The sequence below is a fragment of the Podarcis bocagei genome (assembly GCF_964188305.1).
Source record: "Podarcis bocagei genome assembly, chromosome: 1".
Taxonomy (NCBI): Eukaryota; Metazoa; Chordata; class Lepidosauria; order Squamata; family Lacertidae; genus Podarcis; species Podarcis bocagei.
In genome coordinates this window covers 69663490-69684189 of record NC_138125.1, presented here as the reverse complement: position 1 = coordinate 69684189, position 20700 = coordinate 69663490, and the positions used below count along the sequence as shown (strand labels likewise).

General features: G+C 40.6%; 1 protein-coding gene across 12 annotated transcripts in view; it reads left to right on the top strand.

The window, feature by feature from the left end:
- TEAD1 (TEA domain transcription factor 1) overlaps positions 1–20700 on the top strand; it is a 181674-nt gene that overhangs the window by 26746 nt on the left and 134228 nt on the right. The window contains exon 1 of one of the 12 annotated variants that reach the window (XM_081198665.1): positions 1914–1937. The exons of the other annotated variants lie outside the window; for them this stretch is intronic. The gene's annotated coding sequence lies outside the window, so the exon portion shown is untranslated. Of the gene's footprint in view, positions 1–1913; positions 1938–20700 lie in introns of those variants that run through there. 12 annotated transcript variants of the gene reach the window in all.

Genomic DNA, 20700 nt, shown 5'->3' with positions numbered 1-20700 from the left:
AGTCGATAGATGTGATGGGAGTTGGTTTCTCCCCCCTCTTTTTGCAGCCCTCATGCCCCAGTCTGCTTAAGAGGGTTCCCCGCCCCCCAGAACAAGTTTCAGAGATGCAGGATGGAGGAGGATGAAGGATGGAGGAGAGGAAAGGTTTGCTTGCGCAATCAGAAGTCTGTGTTGCACACTCAGGACACCACAACTAGATAGCGCCCTGTGAGGTGAAGGCTTTTTGAAAAGCAAACAAATGCTGTAATAACATGAGACAGTCATAATACAGACCCGACTCTTTTCATTTGCAGTTTTGCTGTGCTGCATTAAACCTGACCCCCCCCCCAAAAAAAACCTAACCAGGGGAAAATTGAAAGAGACGTATTAATCTGTGAACTGGTTATAGCAAGAGGTATGGAATTTTCTCTTAGGTTTTCACCCAGTTCACATTTACCGTATTTTTCGCTCTATAACACGCACCCGACCATAACACGCACGTAGTTTTTAGAGGAGGAAAATCTGTAGGCATGCCACCCATAGGCATTTCCTCCATAACACGCACAGACATTTCCCCTTACTTTCTAGGAGGAAAAAAGTGAGTGTTATGGTGCAAAAAATACGGTACTTGAGAGCTAAGTCCTCTTTAGTGAGGTTTACTTCTGTGTGAACACACATAGGATGGCAATGCTAGTGTGGCTGTTTAGGAGGGAATTTGTGGGAGTCTAGGATTTGTAAAATGTGGTGCAGGAACTCGACATGGTTCTAAGAAGGATCACAACACTGGCTCAAGGGGTGGCTTGCAACGCACATGCTTGCATCACGGGAAGTATAACTGTTTACATCTCCTATTTCCTGCAGCTGGAATGATACAATGTAGGATGGATGGCAATGAGGGGAGGGTATGTTTAAGCAGTCAGGTGACCTCAAGTCTGGAAAGGAAATTCTGCACCTGGCTCACTTTATCTAATAAATTGTCAGTCTCTATTTCACCTTTTATATTTTAAACTGACTTGTCATCTTCACATGAAGGGCAGTATAGAAATGTAATGGACAACAACAACAACTATGGTTGCTACAAGTGGGTCAAGGTCTGATGCAAGGTGGGCTGTGAGAGGAGCATTATTACCAGGTATCTGGTAAAAGATTAAGAAATAGGTCCCCAAATGCCTGGGTGGAGTTTTGGTTCTGTGAAGGCTGAAGTTACCTGCTCTAGGAAATTTGCATTTGTAGAAATAAGTTGAGGGGAACACTCCTGGCAGCTCACATGGAGCTTAATATTCAGTTTATTTCTTAAAACAATATTTCTAAACCACCCTTCTTCCCATGGATTCCAGAGAAGTGAACAATAGAGAAAATTTACTCGAAACAGCACGCGGATACAATGCACTAATATCCTTCACTGTACAGTGGTACCTCGGGTTACATACGCTTCAGGTTACAAACTCTGCTAACGCAGAAATATTACCTCGGGTTAAGAACTATGCTTCAGGTTGAGAACAGAAATTGTGCGGCAGCGGCGCAGGGGCAGCAGGAGGCCCCATTAGCTAAAGTGGTGCTTCAGGTTAAGAACAGTTTCAGGTTAAGAACAGACCTCCAGAACGAATTAAGTACTTAAACCGAGGTACCACTGTAATTTACAAGCTGAGGCTATAAAAGACAATACAAACTAAAAAAACAGGCTGATGCAACAGAAACCCTTTAAAATTCCAGGGCAAATGAAAAGGTCTTGATGAAGGAATCGGCTTCTCTAAATACGACACGAGGGTTCAGCTGAGTTGGTGGGAGTGGCAAGCAGTCAGAAATGAGAAACCTGCCAGGTGATGGGCACTGTGACAGCATGGCAGATGGTTCTCCCAAGTTACAGATGAAGTCAGGGTGTGATGGTGAAGAAGGAGAAAATGCAGGAGCCAAGTGGTACAAGGGAAAGAGTAGCTGGGCAGTGGATCGGACAAACGGTAACTTGGCAAGATTTTATTTACTTAAAGAATTTATGCCACCCAGTAAAAAAAAAAAAGCACTGGGCAAGTTTCAAACTTGACAGAGTTGTAATCATTGCTGGAAGCCCGAAATGAAGGCAACAGACACAGGTTCAGCGAAAGAAAGCAATATCTCTGTCACCACCACCTCTTCCTCTTCTGCTAATTTGGTGTAAATGTGATTCTTGTTATATTCAGCGCATCTTTGGGTGTCACATGGGGTTGAGGAGGTTAGAGTCACTCAGAGGTTGCTGTGAGTGCAGAATGAGGATTTGTAGATCTCTCTTGCAGAAGGATAGTTTGCAGAGTGCACCCATCTCACCGCAGTGGAGGTATGCCTGCAATTCCTCTTGGCTGCAGTACAGGAAATAAAAAAAGAAAAGGGAACTTTCTTCTCTTCCCCCCCAACCCCATATAGTGCCTGAAGCTGCTCTAAGAACACAGCATCTTATCTTTAAAAACTACACAAGATTCAGAGACGTAAGTGTGAGAGAGTGGATGTTTTTCAATTTACATGTAATCATCTATATTTTAGTTAACAGCCTTAATTCCATGCTGCCTTTTTAGCATATACTAGCTGAAAAATAAATAGAAATACATGCCGTATAACTATTTGTAAGAGTCAGTCTAAAAAGTTTTCTAAGTTTAAAATACATAAGTTTGCTTATTCAGCCATCTAAAAATTGTGCAAATATTTGCGCAACATGAACTAGTAATAAAATTGTGATTTTTGGCTATTCAGCTATGGTTGAGTTAGGACTCTCACCTCAAACTGAGGAGGTTTCCAAGAAATGCAGGACAGTAATGAACAGGATGGGAGATGGGGAGAAAAGAGTAGGGTTCTGACCAGTAAAGATTTAGGAGAGAGGACATTAGGGCTTAAATTGATATCTTATTACATATTCATATGTATATGGAATTATATTGAATCAGATGATAGTATATTCCGTAGAGCATAAAATCTAAATATTAAAATGTGTTGTTTAATTGAGCTAAATTGGTATAGATAATCAATTTGGTTGTGAAATCAAAACTAAGTTACAAACTTGATTATTGTTTGGAATCTTTAGATAACTGTTGGCAGGAATTATTGATAAAAGAAGTTTAAATGTCTGTTGCTCAATTGTACCTGCCAATCAAAGAATTTGGGAATCTGGATTACAGTTTGCTCACAAATGTCATTCCAAAATCATCTTAATGGCTGCGACAGAAAGTTTTCAAAGGATCATAGTACAGGCCGGGCAGAGGTAACAAAAATCTTGAGTTCCACCATAGTAGGACTTAAAAAAGAAGGAGGGCGTGTTAATCTGTGCTTGCAATTCTTAGATTTGATGGTATATTGACACTGAAAGTAAAGCGAAGGTTTTTCCTGCATAGATAGCTTGACAACACAAAACACTCAACTTCACTCTGCGGCCTGGTGAACTGGACTTTCCACAGAAGAGAAGTGTTTACACTGCTATACATTTTCTTATCTGTGCATCTGAACTTTTTCTCATTTCTCCCGAAGAGAAACGAAAGAACTGACACGCTTCAATTTTCCTGTTAAGAGCGCCAGCCAATTCACTTTAAGTCAGGCACGTTTGTTAGAAACTGATCCTGCATTCCCTTTAAGGAGAAAATTGTGCCGATAGATCTAAACTATTATAACAAAAGGGTGATAAATATAATATTATTCTTTGAGAATGTGTAAAATCAAATTAAAGATTCAGTTGGGGGGGGGAGAAAAAGATTGTAATTGTTAGGCGAATCTTTTGCTTGGCATTTGGGCCACACCATTTGTTTATTTTTCTTAAAATCAGAGCCTGTTGGTATATTTACATTTTAATAACAATTCAGCTTATGGGCATTGTATACATTGGGCAGAGTGCAGATGTGCTACACATAAGAAAAGCCTGCCTGATGGCACTTGTCCAAGATGACTTCACTGCTTTGTTATCGGAAGCCATGCGTTTCTCTGGCAGACAACTCCTTTTAAAATGTGATTGCCTAGGTTGTGAAGCATGTTCATTGAAGAAAAAACTCCTCCAAAAGATTAACTAGGATCTGCTTCACACTTTGTGCGGCCATCATGTTTACTGTGCCAATGCTGCTATTTCCCAAAGTAAACACACTGAGTGTGAAAGGCAGATGTGAATCTGCAAACATGTCGTGCAAGTGTAGTCAGGAGCCCTGTTTGACTCTGCCTCCTTCCACCACATACACACTGACCTGAGGTGTGCAGCTTCTTTCATGCTTTTTGCCTTCACTGTGGGAAATACTAGTTTGGCTGCGACAAACATGATTGCGGTGCAAAATGAATATACTAGACTTAACATTTCTTACTATGTGAAGTCTCACTTCATTCAGTAGTGCCTTCTCAGCAGTGGCTCCCCAGTTACAGAACTCAATTTTAAAAGATTCAGATTACTCTAATTTGCCTAGGAAAAAATCCCAGTTCGCTGTTACGCCCCTCCCTCCAAATTCACTTTTAAAACTCTCTTTTCTATAGGGACTTTGCAGTTTATTGAGGTGGCTCCTTTAACTTAGAATATAAATTTTGTTACCTTGCTGATTACATGTATCGTTGTGCTTGATTGTTGATTTATTTTTCTGTGACATGATGCCTGCTGCTTTTATTGTGTTTAAATATGGTATTTGTTGCTTGGGGCTCACGCATGAGGAGCAGCAGGATGCAAATTATAATTATTATTAATAATAATTTATTAATAATAAACAGATTTGTATATTTTTGTAGATTTTGAGAAAAGATCTTATGTGGCTTGAAATACATTGTACCTCTCAGGATATATTTTTTTAAATTAAAGATACTTCCAAACGCCTTTTGGGATATTTCCTTTGGTTGATTTTTGTGTCACAATGAGTGCTTATAAATCAGACCAAATCACCTGATATCTAACTCTGTAATGGAGTGCCTTTTGGAAGACACCGTAAAAAAAAAATTGAGGGGAGAAAATTCCTCAAACTGTGGAGAAATGAGAAGATTGTGACAATCATCTTAAGCCTGAGATGTACCAACTTTTAAAAGTTTGCTGAGAATTTTCTGCCGCATATCTTAGAAACGAGAGAAGGGAGATTATATCTTAACCAACTTGTTCCCTTGAAGTAGGGCATAGGTCTCCTTTCCCTTCAGTACTTAAAAACTTAACAGAATTGCTGGATATTTTTGCTGTTAAATGATTGTATCTGTTATAACTGAAATACAGATGAGCCTTTGGCCTGTCTACTCCTCCCGCACCTCCCTTTTGCCATTTAAACTATGAAGCCACTAATTATCAGGAGTTCTGTTTTTCATCTAAACAAGGGAACTCTTGTTCCTAACTTTGAAACAAGCCAGGATTTCAAATTTTAAGTTTAATCTAAACTTGGATTATTTATCTTAAACTTTGTTTTGACTTGTTCTGAAGCTGATAACCATAGTTTGGTGGTTTGGGCTAAGCAGGAAACTGTGGTTAATTAGAAGCTTCTGGTTTAATCATGAAGTAAGAGGTTCCTGCTTACCTGAATGCTTAAGGCGAATCATACATAGCCCTAACTAGATACAATTCACTTCTCAGGGCAGTTATTACAATGACACTAGTGCTAAAGAGATTGGCTGTAGCTCCTCATTGGTGATATACATTGTGGAAACCTCAGGTAATGTGTGAAACAGCATATGCTTCCACCATAAGTAAAAAAAAGGAAACCAGATGAAAACATAACTGCCTGACCTCCTGGTTTCGCAGGATTCATTGTGAATGAATGGTTTTCTTTGCCCAGCATGAATAACAGGTTTGCTTTCCTTATCGTTTGTTAATAGACTTTGATAACATTCCTGTTTCCTTTTCCTGCTTTGTCGTTGGAAGCTATCAACTGGGCAATAGGAATTTAATTGTAAATTGTGAGATTAGTTTCTGCTCATTTGTTACAGTGCTTCGTCTGTGGGGCATCTTGTGTGATGATGAATGGCTTCCAGATTTTTGAAGTTTGCAAAAACCTTGCGTGGAACAGTAGGGGGAAATGTGACAACCCTTTCCAAATGGGAGGGGGGAGCCAGTGCAGAAATACTGACCCATACATGTAACATTTTGGTCCTTTGGGGCATGATATAGGTTGAAAATCAGAATGAATATGGAATAAAATAAAAGGTTAATTTTTACTTTGATTTTGGCAAGCTCAGTATAAACATGGTTTGGGAATGTTTGCTCTGTATGCCTCACAATAACTTTTTAACCAGCTTTTCTTCCTTATAAAGTAATTTGTGATTGAGGGTTATTTTATCTGGGCATGTGGCTGCATTGATTCTCCAGTGCTTATCTCTGTCATAATATTCATTTCCCTGTCCATGCAAAACACTGAGTTCCAAGAAAGAGCTTTGCTGAGGTGCATGACGTTTGGCTGAATAACTCCATAAGTGGATTTCATACAAAACACACTTCCTAAATTTATAAAACCTTCTTAAATTAAGAAAACGAAGGGTTATGCTGTTGGTTTTGTGAACAGTTCATAGGCAGGCAAGCAGTAGATGTGAATAAATGCTTTCTTTTGCCAGATGGCATACAATATCCAACCTGAGTAGGCACTCTTTTTTATTTAAAAAAAAAAAAAGCCAACAGAAAAATCAGATTAGCTTTTGACTTTGGCTCCAGATGGTATACAGTATGGAACAGAATTGCGGATTATGTGACATAACTTTCACTCCTAGGTAACCTGGTTGACAAAGGCCATGTACTTTATAGCAATGAGGCCCTCTGGGATTCAATGGATAGAGGAATTGCTCTTTCTATAGTGCGCATTTCTCCTTGACCCAGGAAATAGGTTTATGCTTCCAGCCAGCAGTGGCAGAAGAAATTGTTTCACTACTAAATTAAGCCTGGTTATGACTAGCTGCAGCTTTGCAGTCTCAGTAAGATAGTTTTAACAAGGAACACATTTCTTCATATCAGCGAAAAACAATAAAATGTTTTGTATTTGTTAAACTAAGCAGATTGGTTTGTTGTTGTTTTTTTAAAAAAATCAGCGCAGCAGTAGCACAGCTTGAAGTAAGTGTACAACAAGGGAGGCCAGACTTCAGGTGTATGGGATTATTTGATCTTTACTAGAATCCCAAGATGCCCTGGAGTCAGATATAAAAGAAATGCACTTATAATTAAAGAATTCTGCACAATAATTTGTTTTGAGTACCAGAACTGAACTGAGCTCATATGCTTTTCACTCAAAAAAACAACTTCTTAGCAATCCTCCCAAGTGTGACACCCACAAACATTTTGTTAGTAAACAAATGGGAGTAAAAAATCCTTGTTGTGTACATTAAATCATTCAGAACCTATGTCACTACATAATCATTCGGAAAAAGGGGAGGTATTACAACATAGCATCGTGGACATCCTGTCCACTATACCACCTGATGGATTGTTATACAGAAAATGAATGGATTGTCTATAGCAGGTATAAAAACATGTACTGTATACAGTAATACCTCTGCGAATGTCTGCCTCGTCTAGCGTCCATTCCGGCGAATGTCCGCAGCAAACCCGGAAGTACTGGAACAGGTTACTTCCGGGTTTGCCGCGTGCGCAGAAGCGCAAATTGCTCCACGCACGTGCACGGCGCTTTGCCCCGCGTCCTTTTTCTGCTAGCGGCCAGGGCTCCGGAACGGATCCCAGCCGCCAAACAAGGTACGACTATGGAGGATAAGCCCTTTCCCTGAATATTGGGCAGTGAACTGAGGTCCATTTTTATCTGTCCCTCAACAACAACAAAAATGCTACTAGAGAATTAACTGCTTTTGAATGATTGGTTAAAGATACACCACACTTATGTAAAGGGACTGGTCTCTATATTGTACAAAATTCTGAGCGATGTCCTCCTTTGGGGCCCAGAGCCAAAAGTCATGGTGGGAATCTAATTGGGACATGTAGACGGATGACAATCAGCAGCATGGTCTGTAGGCCAAGCCTCCATAGAGGTCTTTGTCAGCTCAAACGCACCTCATTCTGCAACAGCTTTCCCTGGTACAGCTTCACTATGTTGGTGGGGCTACAGCATGTTTGGTACATATAGACACATGTGGTGGGATTGCACAGAGGTGGCTGAATTTTGGAATAAGGTTTCTGCTGAGCTTTCTTTATTACTTCATCTTTCCACCTGGCACTTTTGAACCTGTATATGGAAACAGAATAGGAATCGAGAAGCAAAGAACTCATTCTTACAGGACTATCCCTATTAAATCCAAATGAGTTTCTTGTCACTAGTGTTGGTTCATCAAATCAAAGTTGCTCACAGGTGTTATTCACACAGGAGCTACCGTATTTTTCCGTCTATAAGATGCCCCCATGTATAAGACACCCCCTATTTTGGGGGACTCTTCTTTAAGAAAATGGGGGGGAGATGGCCCCCATGTATAAGACAACCCTAAATTTTGAACATTATTTTTTAGGAAAAAAAACTAGTCCTATACACGGAAAAATACAGTACGTGTTTTTTTCTGGGATTGTTGCCAGAATTTACCTGCAAAATGACTTCCATCCCAAAGTGTTTCATCCTTTGCAAGCAGTTATCCCAAATTAGTGAAGATTACCCATCATATGAATGAAGGTAGTAGAGATGCATAGAGGAAGAGGCATTTATGCTTAAATGCTTGTAGTAAAGAGCTTCAGGATCATAGGTATTTATTTATTTGGTGATTTATTTAGTTTCAGAGCTCATGGTGGGTTAATGATGTGTTAATTACAAAACAATATGGCCACTTTCTTGAGTCCTTGCTGCTGTTTATGGACACTCAAATCTGCTGTGCAGACCTCTCTTCTCTGAGCTAGTTCCAGAATGGTGGGAGCAGAAGGCAGGTTCCATGTATAACAAAATATGACTAGATTTTTGTTCTCTAGGTTTCTCTCTCTTTTAACTACTGCAGTCACATTACAGAATACACATTTAAATTATGCAGAGGCAAATTATTAGAGGCATATGTGGGTTTTTGCTGCTGAATATTCCTTTTAACAGTAATCACTCAACAAAAGTATTGCACAGTCATCCCCTGGGGCAAGTGTTAACCCCATGAAAGAAAGGAAAGCTATGCTTACATATCAGACATTACATGCCTCATCTTAATGGGTTGTGGTTGGGTCACGTTGAAGATGGGAGTCCTGTTGCTGTTGCCTCTTGTTTCTTTTTGTCAGGAAAGATAATTCGTGTCATTTTAAACTTCTATATGAATAGCTGGAGAGGGTATCTATGTATTAACAACCAAACATGGAAGGGGTCAGCAGCAGGGAGGGGGCAAGCAGTTGGGTCAGTGGGGTGGGGGTGCTGGTGGGGATGCCCTGAATTGCCTTCCCAAAATGTTGGAGGGTATGGATTGGGCTGCGAAGAGAACCAATGCAGTCAACACTCCCTTACAGATGACTAGTGGATATAACTGAGGATTGTGCAAAGGCAAACTTGGGTTTGTCACAATGGGTTGCATCCAACTAAGTTCTACTTAAAGTAGACCTACTGGATTGACTGGAACTAAGTTAGTAATGTCCATTATTTTCAACTGGTCTGCTCTGAGAAGAATTAACACTGGATAAAACCCTGGCTGTAGTTCTATACTGTACGCTCAACCACAGGTTTGCCAACAAGTATTTATTTTATTTTCAAAGCCTGGATGGTTGATTTCACATTTTATATCTCTCCTTGTGTTCTTCTTAAGAATACCCAAAAATGGGTACTTCTTGGTCTTCAGTTGCCATAAAGCAGCTGTTCTGGAAATACTGAAGAGTATATATGTAAAAATAACTTGGCAATAGTTATCAGTGTTCCAGGTTGGAAGCTTCAGGATAGCTTATTGCAGTCGTATCTAGTGCCATATTGCAGAAAACGCATGGCAGAGAAAGAGACTGGAAGTTCTGGTCCAACCTTCTGTCCTGCTGGTACACTTCTGGCCCTGCTTCTGTCATTCCTGCACAGTAGCTGCCGTTCACAGTGAAAAGCAAAGAGACATGTGCAAAGCACTTATTTTATCAATGCCTTTAAAATTACTTTTTTGAACCTTCCTTCTTCAATAAGTGATCCTGAGTTGGGAGTATAATAAAAAACCAGCTCCACCAGTATTAAATAACAGGGCAGATAAAGCCCTTTGATGCACACATGCACAGGTAAGTCCCTGGATCAGGATCCATGCCCAAATAATGTAATGTTGTTTTTCGATGCCACTCCACGGCTGATGTACGATGAGCCAAGTCATCAATTACCCATTCCAGAGAATTTGTTTTACGGGTGCAATTTTATTATTGGCTTTGCACTGTTCACAGTCTTAATTTTGGTAGCAACAACTCTACAGTGGTGCCCCGCAAGATGAATGCCTCGCAAGACGGAAAACCCGCTAGACGAAAGGGTTTTCCGTTTTTGAGCTGCTTCGCAAGACGAATTTCCCTATGGGCTTGCTTTGCAAGACGAAAACGTCTTGCGAGTGTTCCGATCTCCCCCTTTTTCTAAGCCACTAAGCCGCTAATAGCCTTTTAGCCGCTAAGCCGCTAAGCCTTTAATAGCCGCTAATCCGCTAAACCGCTAATATCGCTAATCCGCTAAGCCGCTAATAGGGTTGCTTCGCAAGACGAAAAAACCGCTAGACGAAGAGACTCGCGGAACGGATTATTTTCTTCTTGCGAGGCACCACTGTATTTCTATTTGCTTGCAACCCCCTCCCCCAACTCTCTTATCATCCCTGACCACTGATTATGGAATTGGAATCCATTGGAGGAACTGGACGGCCCTAGGTCCCCCCCATCCCTGATTAAGGCAGCCAGTGTGCACACCAATGCAGATGTGTAGGTAAGCTAACAAAGGTCTTACATGGTAATAACTTTTGTGGACGTATTTACTTGAAGCACCTTCATACCTTGTTTGTCAGCCAAAATAGACCCTGGAGTGCCCTGAGGCTTACCATGCAAAAGAAAGAACACGAAAGGAAAAAGGAGGAGGAATGCAAACTTGGGTGCTGCTTCTTCCTTCCTTCTTATAATTGCCAGCTGGAAATGAAAGCAGTTCATGGAAATGAGAAGCTGAAAGATGCAGGTCTCTCAGCTGCACCAATGTAATATGGCTCTGCTTCCCTTCCCTTCCTCCCTTTGCTACCGTCTGATGTAATAAATGCTGCTAGGGGATAGCTGATGGAAGGAGAGGGGAACTTGCATTCAATTGCTCTGCTATAGCAAGGGCAGCCTTATTTCCAAGGCTGGTGCCTCAGGACATATATGGATATTTGTATATTAGAATATATATGTATACCCATACCCACACATGCTATTTATCACATTGTGCTGTGTTTCTTGGAAATGAAACAACAAAAGGATCAGAACTGCTTTTTATTTAGCAGTGGTGGCTGAAACCTTAGTTGCGCTGAAGTGAAAGGCAAATATCTCATTGGCTTTAATAAATAAATAAATCAGGATGCTAATCTCTGTGGTGATTGAAATTTTCCACAATTTATCTTTATTCACCCATAAGGGGGAATAAAGGAAAATTAATTTAATATGATGGAACACTTATTATCATTTTATGGCGATCTCTTTTGATTTTTAAATGAAAATTTATATTTTTTAAAAAAAAAATTGTGTGGCATATGAAGAGAGTACTTGGCATTTCGTTAAGTAATTGCCTGGAACTGGATTGCACAAGTTGTCTGCACAAAAGAAATCTTAGAAAGGTGCGTTGGAGGGTGTAAAATTAGCTTGTGGGCTAGTTGAGTCGAACTTGTTTTTCAGGTTGGTCCTGCATAGCTTTCTCATGCTAAAGACCTAGGAACATTCCAGAAGGAACATGCTGGATTTCAGTGTGTTCAGTTGTAAAGCAACCCCCCAGATCCAGGAATATTAGTATAGATCTAAAATCTATTTTGCCATCATGAATGATGCGTACCTCGTTAGCTTTGAGAACCCCCTTTTTTTTAATCAGTTGATGTATTCTTCTCACTTAAAATCTCCTTACGCCTAGTACATGTCATTTGTTGAACTTTCAGAATTGTTCAATGGTAGGTTTGGCATTTCTTTCAGCACCGTATTTGAAAAGTATTTTAATTGCAGTTAATATGGTACATTTCATTGCTATAGGATGTAGGTACCAGAGGATTCACCTTGTATTTCTATCATTTGTAGTTGCCAAAAAATGTTTATGTTCATAACAGGAGTGTTGATACTCTATTACAGTTTAATTTGTTAATGAAACAAGATGTTCCTGCTACACTTTGGCTGTTAGAGGCCAGGTGCAATTAATTTATTTGTACTGACTGTGTGTAGGCGTATTCCAGCTAATGCCATTTAAGAGCTTTTATCTTTTATGTTCCTAATGAAGAGGGGCAGGTTTTCGGCAAGTAGAAAAGGATTTACTAATGAGTCATCTTCCCAGGACTGCACAGTTTTTTTTCTTGTAAGATAGAGAGAGCAAAAGTATTGCAGTTTTGAGCTGGGCAAAAACTATTTTGGAATAACAACTTAATAGTGGAAGAGAGCTTGAAAAACTCGCTCAGCCTCTTGATTTGCTCCCTCAGGTTCCAGTGATGATACAACTTTGGCTGCTATGTCTAAACCCCGAATGGGTGGGGAACTTAACTGTTTGTGGAGGGGAAAGTGTCTTTGGCCCTAATATATTTCAAACAGCATAATGAAGTTGACACAGCTTATGGAGGCAAGCTTTCATCTGGTATCGTTTGTTACTTCTGTGAAGTCTTGGCAGTTCAGTTAATCCCCAGTCATGTTCCCAGGATTAGAGGAACTCATGTAACATCTCCTTTTTTCCACCCTTAATTTTTTAAACTTTTCTACCACAGTTGTACAAATACACAGTAATTTTTAACTTTTTTTTTAAAAAAAGAACATGTAGTTTTCACTTCTGTGCTACAGTTGTATAAATAAACAGTGAAATCAATATAGAAAAATACAATAAATGCATTAAACTCACCTAGAGTGAAGTGAACTTGCTTCAGAGAAGCTGCTCATCCTCCAGTCCAAGGACCCTCCCACCATGATTCTTCAAACTTGGAAAGGGCTGTGTGCCTTCCTCGTTTTTAAGGACTCATTGAGTAAAGCAGATGTCATGCACCTCTGAACCCCCATCAGGTTTGCAACATGTATTTAGATGGGAAGCTAACTGCACATGCCACTGAAAGCAGTGATTTGCAGCGAGGCAACCTCTTTAGTCAGATGCTTATTTGAATGTGCATCCTATTTACTCTACTTGCAGTCTTTCTGAACCATGAAGGAGCATAAGGTAAAGGTAAAGGTACCCCTGACCGTTAAGTCCAGTCGCAGATGACTCTGGGGTTGTGCGCTCATCTCGCTCTATAGGCTGAGGGACTGACGTTTGTCCACAGACAGTTTTTCCGGGTCATGTGGCCAGCATGACTAAGCCGCTTCTGGCGAAACCAGAGCAGCGCACGGAAATGCAGTTTACCTTCCCGTCGGAGCGGTACTTATGTATCTACTTGCGCTTTGACATGCTTTCAAACTGCTAGGTGGGTAGGAGCAGGGACCGAACAACGGAACTGCCGACCTTCTGATTGGCAAGCTCTAGGCTCAGTGGTTTAGACCACGGCGCCACCCACGTCCCAGTGAAGGAGTATACCTTTTGGCAAATTCTGAGGCTCCTTGGGGATGATACTGGGCTTGGAGAATCCATGCTGATCCTCTAAGCAGTTTTCCCTTGCTGCCTGCCCAGGTTTGAAGAGAATGTCACCGTAGAAACATAGAATTGTAGAGTTGGAAGGGACCACCAGGGCCATCTCATCCCATCCCCTGCGATGCAAGAATCTTTTGCCCAGCGTGGGGCTCGAACCCACAACCCTGAGATCAAGAGTCTCATGCTCTACTGACTGAGCTATCCAATCATTGTTGCCAGTTGTCTGCATGCTCATGTTGTTTATACTTCAGATTCGCCTAAAGTGTTATGTGGGACATAAGAGGACAGACGCTTCCTTATGCTGTCCCACCATTCGTCCACTTAGCTGATTGACAGTGATGCTCTAAGACAGGCATAGACAAACTTGGCCCTCCAGATGTTTTGGGAATACAACTCCCATCATCCCTGACCACTGGTCCTGTTAGCTAGGGATGATGGGAGTTGTAGTCCCAAAACATCTGGAGGGCCAAGTTTGCCTATGCCTGCTCTAAGAAATAAGGTGCAGAAGTGTCTCCCAGTACTGCTATACAGTATGAGTAACTGGAGATACCAGAGACTCAGTCTTGGACTTTCTGTATTCAAAAGTATGTGCTTTCCTACTGAAGTATTACTGCCCATCTCTAACTGAATGGTGTGTAGCATATGCTACCTCTACAAGTGCTTATTTTTTGGTAGGGAACTTCTGTGCTAGCCTCCACCCCTTCCAGTATTGACACCATTCATCCACTCATTTACTCCCAAAGAATCCAGACATTTTATCTCTCAAACTGTTACATTTCCAGGGCCTACCTATTGTGCTCATCTCCTTTTCTTGTGGCCTTATGGAAGCTCCCTTTGGCTCAATATTGAATGCCCCCTGACTGTTTTTAGTTTGCTGTAATTATACACTGGTCAATGTACAGAGCAAGGCGACAAATATCCTTGACTACTCCAGAGTAAATAAAATATGTAGGGGAGAAAAAGGCCTTCGAAACATTTTGAGATAAAGACCATATTATGCATAAAATATTAATGCAACGCTGAACAGGTAATTCATATCCTGCCGGTTGCCATTTTGCAGTGTATTTCGAAATGGTCAACAACAATGCAAAAAACCAACTGTGATTGATAATCACGTTTAGACTACCCCAACTGTAGATCTGGGATTAATCTTGTTGAAAATTGAAGGTCAGCAGTAAAGTCTGTGTAGTGCGTGCTTCAAAGGGAGCATTCAAGTGCTGTCTACTGTTATTATCCTTAAGAGGAATTTCAAAGTCTCCAGTCTAGGGTAGAGAACCGGGGGATTACATTTACAAGAACAAAGACATATGGCCAAGGCAGCAGCTTGTTTACGTTAAACAAAACTTACTTTAATTGGCTTTTCCACTGAATTGTCCTTTGGTAGAGATTACTAAATGTTGAGTCATCTTTATGTATGCTAAGTTTGATTTCTCACTTAGTAAAGATTTAATTGTATGACTTCTTTTTTTGGTGGGGGTGGGGAAGTCCCCAATAGCCTGAATCTATTTTGTCCAACGTGATTAATATAGATGGATTTCTCCTATTCTGTTTAATATGGGTGTTTGAGCACCCATGCACAGTGTGCCTCTGCGGAAGGATCCTCATCAATCTGTGTTTGCCTTTCTCTCCCTTTGTCCCTTGTTTTTGGGTACCATACCAGGCTGTTATGAGAAATGGGAGCTTGTGTTGCTTGACTGAGAGTGGGGTGGGTGGGTAGGATTTGGTGGAAAAGGGAGGTGTGCCCAGGCCTCTTCATAATGGCTTAGTGTGTGCTCCCATAGCCCAGTGAGTCCAGCACAGGTGGACTTATTTTGGGCCATATGCCGATATCTGTTTGTAGGCACTATGTTTTTGTATCCTGGTCCCCACAATACTTTCTCCAAGAAGTTCAGAGTGCAGCTGTTTGCCCTGTGAGATGACATACTATACCTAAGGTCACCAGTGATCTGAGCTGGATTTGTACTTGGATTTCTGATTTGTAACCTCAAACTTTATAAAAAAGGTAAAAGGTAAACGACCACTGGGTGGTGAAGTCCAGTCAAAGGCGACTATGCGGGTTGCGGTGCTCATCTCACTTTCAGGCCGAGGGAGTTGGCATTTGTCCACAGACAGCTTTCCGGCTCATGTGGCCTAACCGCTTCTGAAGCAACAGAACACCGTGATGGAAACACTGTTTACCTTCCCGCCGCAGTGGTACCTATTTATCTACTTTCACTGGTGTGCTTTTGAACTGCTAGGTTGGCAGGAGCTGAGACAGAGCAATGGGAGTTCACCTCGTCATGGGGATTTGAACCGCTGACCTTCTGATCAGCAAGCCCAAGAGGCTCAGTGGTTTAGACCACAGTGCCATCCGCATCCCTCAAATGTTATACAACACATGTGTGTGTGTGTGTGTGTGAGAGAGAGAGAGAGAGAGCGAGAGAGCGAGAGTGTGTGCATGCGCATGCAAAAAAGCACCCCCTCCCTTAAAAACACCCAAAACCTCTGGAGCAGATGTGGATGGCAGGGGGAGGAAAAGAAGTGGAAGTTCCATGGCTCAAGTTGAAGTCCTTGTCCTAATGGGATGGTGTTACTGGATATACGGTAACCCTATATTGTTTTACAGTAAACTGTCCTGGATTTTAATCAATGAACAGCAGTTTTAAAACAAAACAAAACAAAACAAAACAAAACAAAATACATCAATAATAAACTTGGCGTACCTAGGCATGACTCAATTTTTGGACGGTGATGATAAAAGAATGCCAACCTCTTTATGCTTGTATTGGGTAATATTTTTTTTTAAAATAAGGATATTTGCTATGCTCTCAACAGTTTTACATTTTCTTTGGAGGCGCGATCTTCCTGAGAGTGTTTTTCTGAAGAGCAGCATTCTGTTTTATGAGACAAAAAAGAATTTCTGGAATTCAACACTTTGATAAAATCTCCAATAAACGTGCCCCAAACCAGCTTTTTGTTGCACTATGCATTGTTTTGCGAAAAAAATGTGAACCAGTGACACCTGTTAATCATTTTTTTATAATATTGCTCAGTACTGAATACTTTACTGTGTGAGAATGTATTTTATAGCAATTATTCACACACTTTATCAAGTAATAGAAAGTACAAGTTGGTTAATTAACATGATGCCAGTGGTGAGACTTATTTCTGTGAGAGAGGCGGCTTTCTCAGTGGTGGCACCCCAGTTGTGAGATGTTCTCCTATGGAAAATGCACCTGCTACCAACCTTGCTGTATCTTAAGGCCAGGCATTCATATAAAGTTTTTACTATGACTTTTAATTACACTTTTATCTGCTGGCTGTTTGTCATGTGTTTGTTTGATTGTTTAACTTTTTGTAAAACAGATTGAAATCCTTAATTAAAAAAGGTATATAAGTGCTTTACATAAATAAGTGATATTAGCCCCAGCTGGCCATTTGCTGTGCATGTGCAAGTATTTATTTGGGACACTATATTTGGTCACAGGTTCTAAGCACATATGAAGGCAGCAAAAGGCTCATATGTGTGTGATCATCGCAGCAATGACCTACACAAAGCGGTCAATAAATTTTGCTTTTGCTTATTATCCAAGACTTGTTCCTTGTTTCCTCCATGGAGAAAAAAGTGGTTGCTGTCCATTCCTGTTGGGTGTTTGAAGAAATTAGCAGTGAGGAGCTGCTAGTGCTTTTTACAGATAATTTTACGAAAGCTTGACTTGCAGAAGGGGAAGCATATTTTAGCTGGAGTTGCACACTAGAAGGGAAATGGGCACTTGCATATAGCAAAGAAGCAAGCAGATTTATTGAACCTGCCTACATATCACTTACAGATTACATGGAATGTGTGATACACTTCTCAGATACAGAAAAAGAGATAACACATATTAGATCAACTTCTGTTAGCATAAGAGTAGGCAAACTAACAAAGTTATAAATTACTTCATCTGACAAAATGGAAAGGCAACTATTGGCAGTAGTCTATAGAGAAGAGTGAGTTGTAAACATTATTTAGGCAGTAACCCAAGCTACACTTACCTGGGAGGAAGCCCACTTGAATTAAATAGGACTTATTGTGGAGTACAGATGGTTAGGATTGCACTGTTAGTAACTTCAGACAACTAGCCTGATATTGCAATTTAGTATTTTATCAGCATAGGGTCGCAGCATGTTAAAATACCTTGTGTGCTTCAGGGTTTCTGTTTGGCTTGTTGCTTGTAAAGTTTCCAAGCCCATATTTGAAAGGAGTTGTAAAAGTTATCTGTAGATAAATGCCTTATTATTATTATTATTATTATTATTATTATTATTATTATTATACCACCCTTCATCCTAGGATACCAGGGCGCTTTACAGTATGAAAACACAAGAATACATAACAACCAATAAAACTATAAAATCCCCCACAGTTTAAATGATGACTTGCATGTTTGAGTGGGCTATTACAAATATAATATCGCAGATAATTTTCATGTTTCTTTACATCACCTCAGATCCATCACTTTTAAATGGCATTGTTTCCTGTCACAAAGCATAGAAAAATTAAAAGAATGTACATGCATATTTGAACCAGACCTAAGGCCCGGCAAGTTAGAGATGATGGTTTGGCTTACTATGCAAAATATTACTCCTAGGTAAGAGTACCATATTTTAATTTGAAACCACAGGAAAATCTCAGTTGTTTTTTTTTTAATAAAAAAACAGTATTATGAGTAGTAACTACAGTGTGAAAAACTGTGTGTGCATTTCCCTGTGCCCAGATAACAGCTGGCTCCAGTCCTCTACGCTTTGACATTCAGAGTGAGCTTACATTGTTCACAAGTTCAGGATTGGCAAATTTTGGCCACCTCAGCAGTAATGCCACCAGAAGTAAAAGAACAACAACAAAAACTGCCCGGTTCATTTTATTAGAGAGGCTAATCATTGGGCTAAATCATGTGTAAAATGATCAGGCAGCAGAGGCTATTTAGCACCTGCAAAGTTCCATGGTGAAGAATAGGGAATGAGAGGAGGTGGGTCTGCTGCCTAAGTGCCTCTTACTTCCCTCTCAAAAAAGCATAGTCCCCTAAGCCATATGTATTTGTTTAGCATTGGCCTCTCTCCCCCAACACTGCTTGATTGCCAGCTTCCTGAAAGGCTCTGCACCATATATATATATAGAGAGAGAGGGGGGGGGAGTAGTCTTTCCTGGGGGGGGGGGAAGGTTGTTTGTTGGAACTGACTTGTTGTTGGGTGAGACTCCCTCTAATGGGAGCAGTTCAGGGCTAGTTCCAAACGGCTTCACACATTATTCTTTCAGTGGAGTTTCTGCCAGGAACCCAGACAATGTCAGCATCTCTCTGTGCAATTAGGCACCTGCTTCAAGCAGCGCCTGTCTTCATCCAGGTTGACTTTAACAACACCCAGGAAAGCCGCTGAAAATGAGCCGGAGATTAAAATTTGTTTAGTTTTATACTGCCATATATCTGGGTGGTGTACATTGTTGAAACATAAAATGCCATTTGAAAAAATAATAAAAATGTGGGTAATCATTGTGGCGATTGGCTAACGAGAAGTTGACGCAAGAGATGTCTTCAAGAGATGTCTGAAAGTCAAAAGCAAGGAGGCTTGTTGAATCTCCACTGGAAGAGCATAGGACCAGTAGTGCTAAGTGTCTGACTTGGACTTGAGGCCAGTTGGGCCACTGTAACAGTGGCATTAGAGGCCCAAGTGTCCTCTGGGGCTAGGAGTGCCTTTGACCAGTCTCATCTGATTCGCCAGCTATGGCTGTTCCTGGACAGGGATATCTTGCTCACTATGGTCCTTGCGTTGGTAACCTTGAGGCTGGATTACTGTAATGCGCTCTATGTGGTACCGTCTTTGGGTCTGGTTTGGAAGCTCCAGCTGGCACAGAATGTGGCAGCCAGACGCTGGGTGGGGGCATCTGGTTGAGAACATGTGACACCGTTGTTACAGCAGTGCACTGGCTGCCCATCTACTACCGAGCCAGGTTCAAGGTTCAAGGTTCAAGCTTTATAGCCCAGCTCGATCCCTGAAATTATTTACTGAGGAATATGGTTACTCCCCAAGTTGGTGAGGCTCATTTTATAACCATAAGAAACCCAGCCTTTTGCTTACAATAGAGACCAAATCTCAGCCCAGTCCTGTGGAAAACTCTGCCAATAGAGATTCAGAAAGCACTTTCTGTGTCAACTTTTTAACTCCTGCTGAAAACTTTCCTATTCTGCCAGTCCTACACAGGCAATTAATACATCTTTCCACAATGATTAATTACTGCCTGTTTTAAACTTTCCAATATAGCAATTATTGTATTTTATGTATTATTGCTGTAAACCACTTTGATTTTTTTAAAACAATACAGCAGTATAGAATTTTTTTTTATTATAAATAAATAAATAAGCTGGTACAAGGCATTCCTCACCATAGAGATTTGAGGCACCAATGACAAAGTTGTATCCAGGAATACCTAATAACTGTGTACTTGCTCTTTTAGAGGGAGTGGTACTCCATCTACATCAGGCAACTGGTCTGTCTTTCAGACATGGGAACCACCTACCCACAGGGTCTCCATCCTTCTAGGGTTCAAACTCAGTTGGCTCTCATCCAGTCCATCACTGCATTAAGACCCTGGGGCAAAGCTTGCAGAGCCTCTCCTGATTCAGGTGTTATGGAGAAAAAGAGCTGTGCATGTTTAGCCTACTAATGACACTGTGCTACAAAACTCCTAAGGAATAGATCACAAGCTTCAACAAGTGTACTGTGATATCCACTACTTCAAAGATAGTTTATGTTATTGACTCCAAATATATTCTTTTCTGGGTAAAATGCGTAGTTATTTTTGTGGCATTCTTGGATACTTAAAGAACAACAACCAATTTTATGTTTCTGTTAGACAATATTGAATTGAATTGAATTGACTTTATAAGGACATGCCTTATGGAACATTATCTTTCTTTCTTTTTTACTTCCTATAGTAAATCAGGAGGATTTGATAGTGTCTCTGGGGATTTCATGCTCAAATAGTAAGAATAATCAATTCAGTAAGAATAGCATCTTCTTGGATAAAGATTTAATAAAGACCCTGCTTTAGTCTGCCATTGCAGGGGTCTACTAATGAGGTTTCTTAGAAACA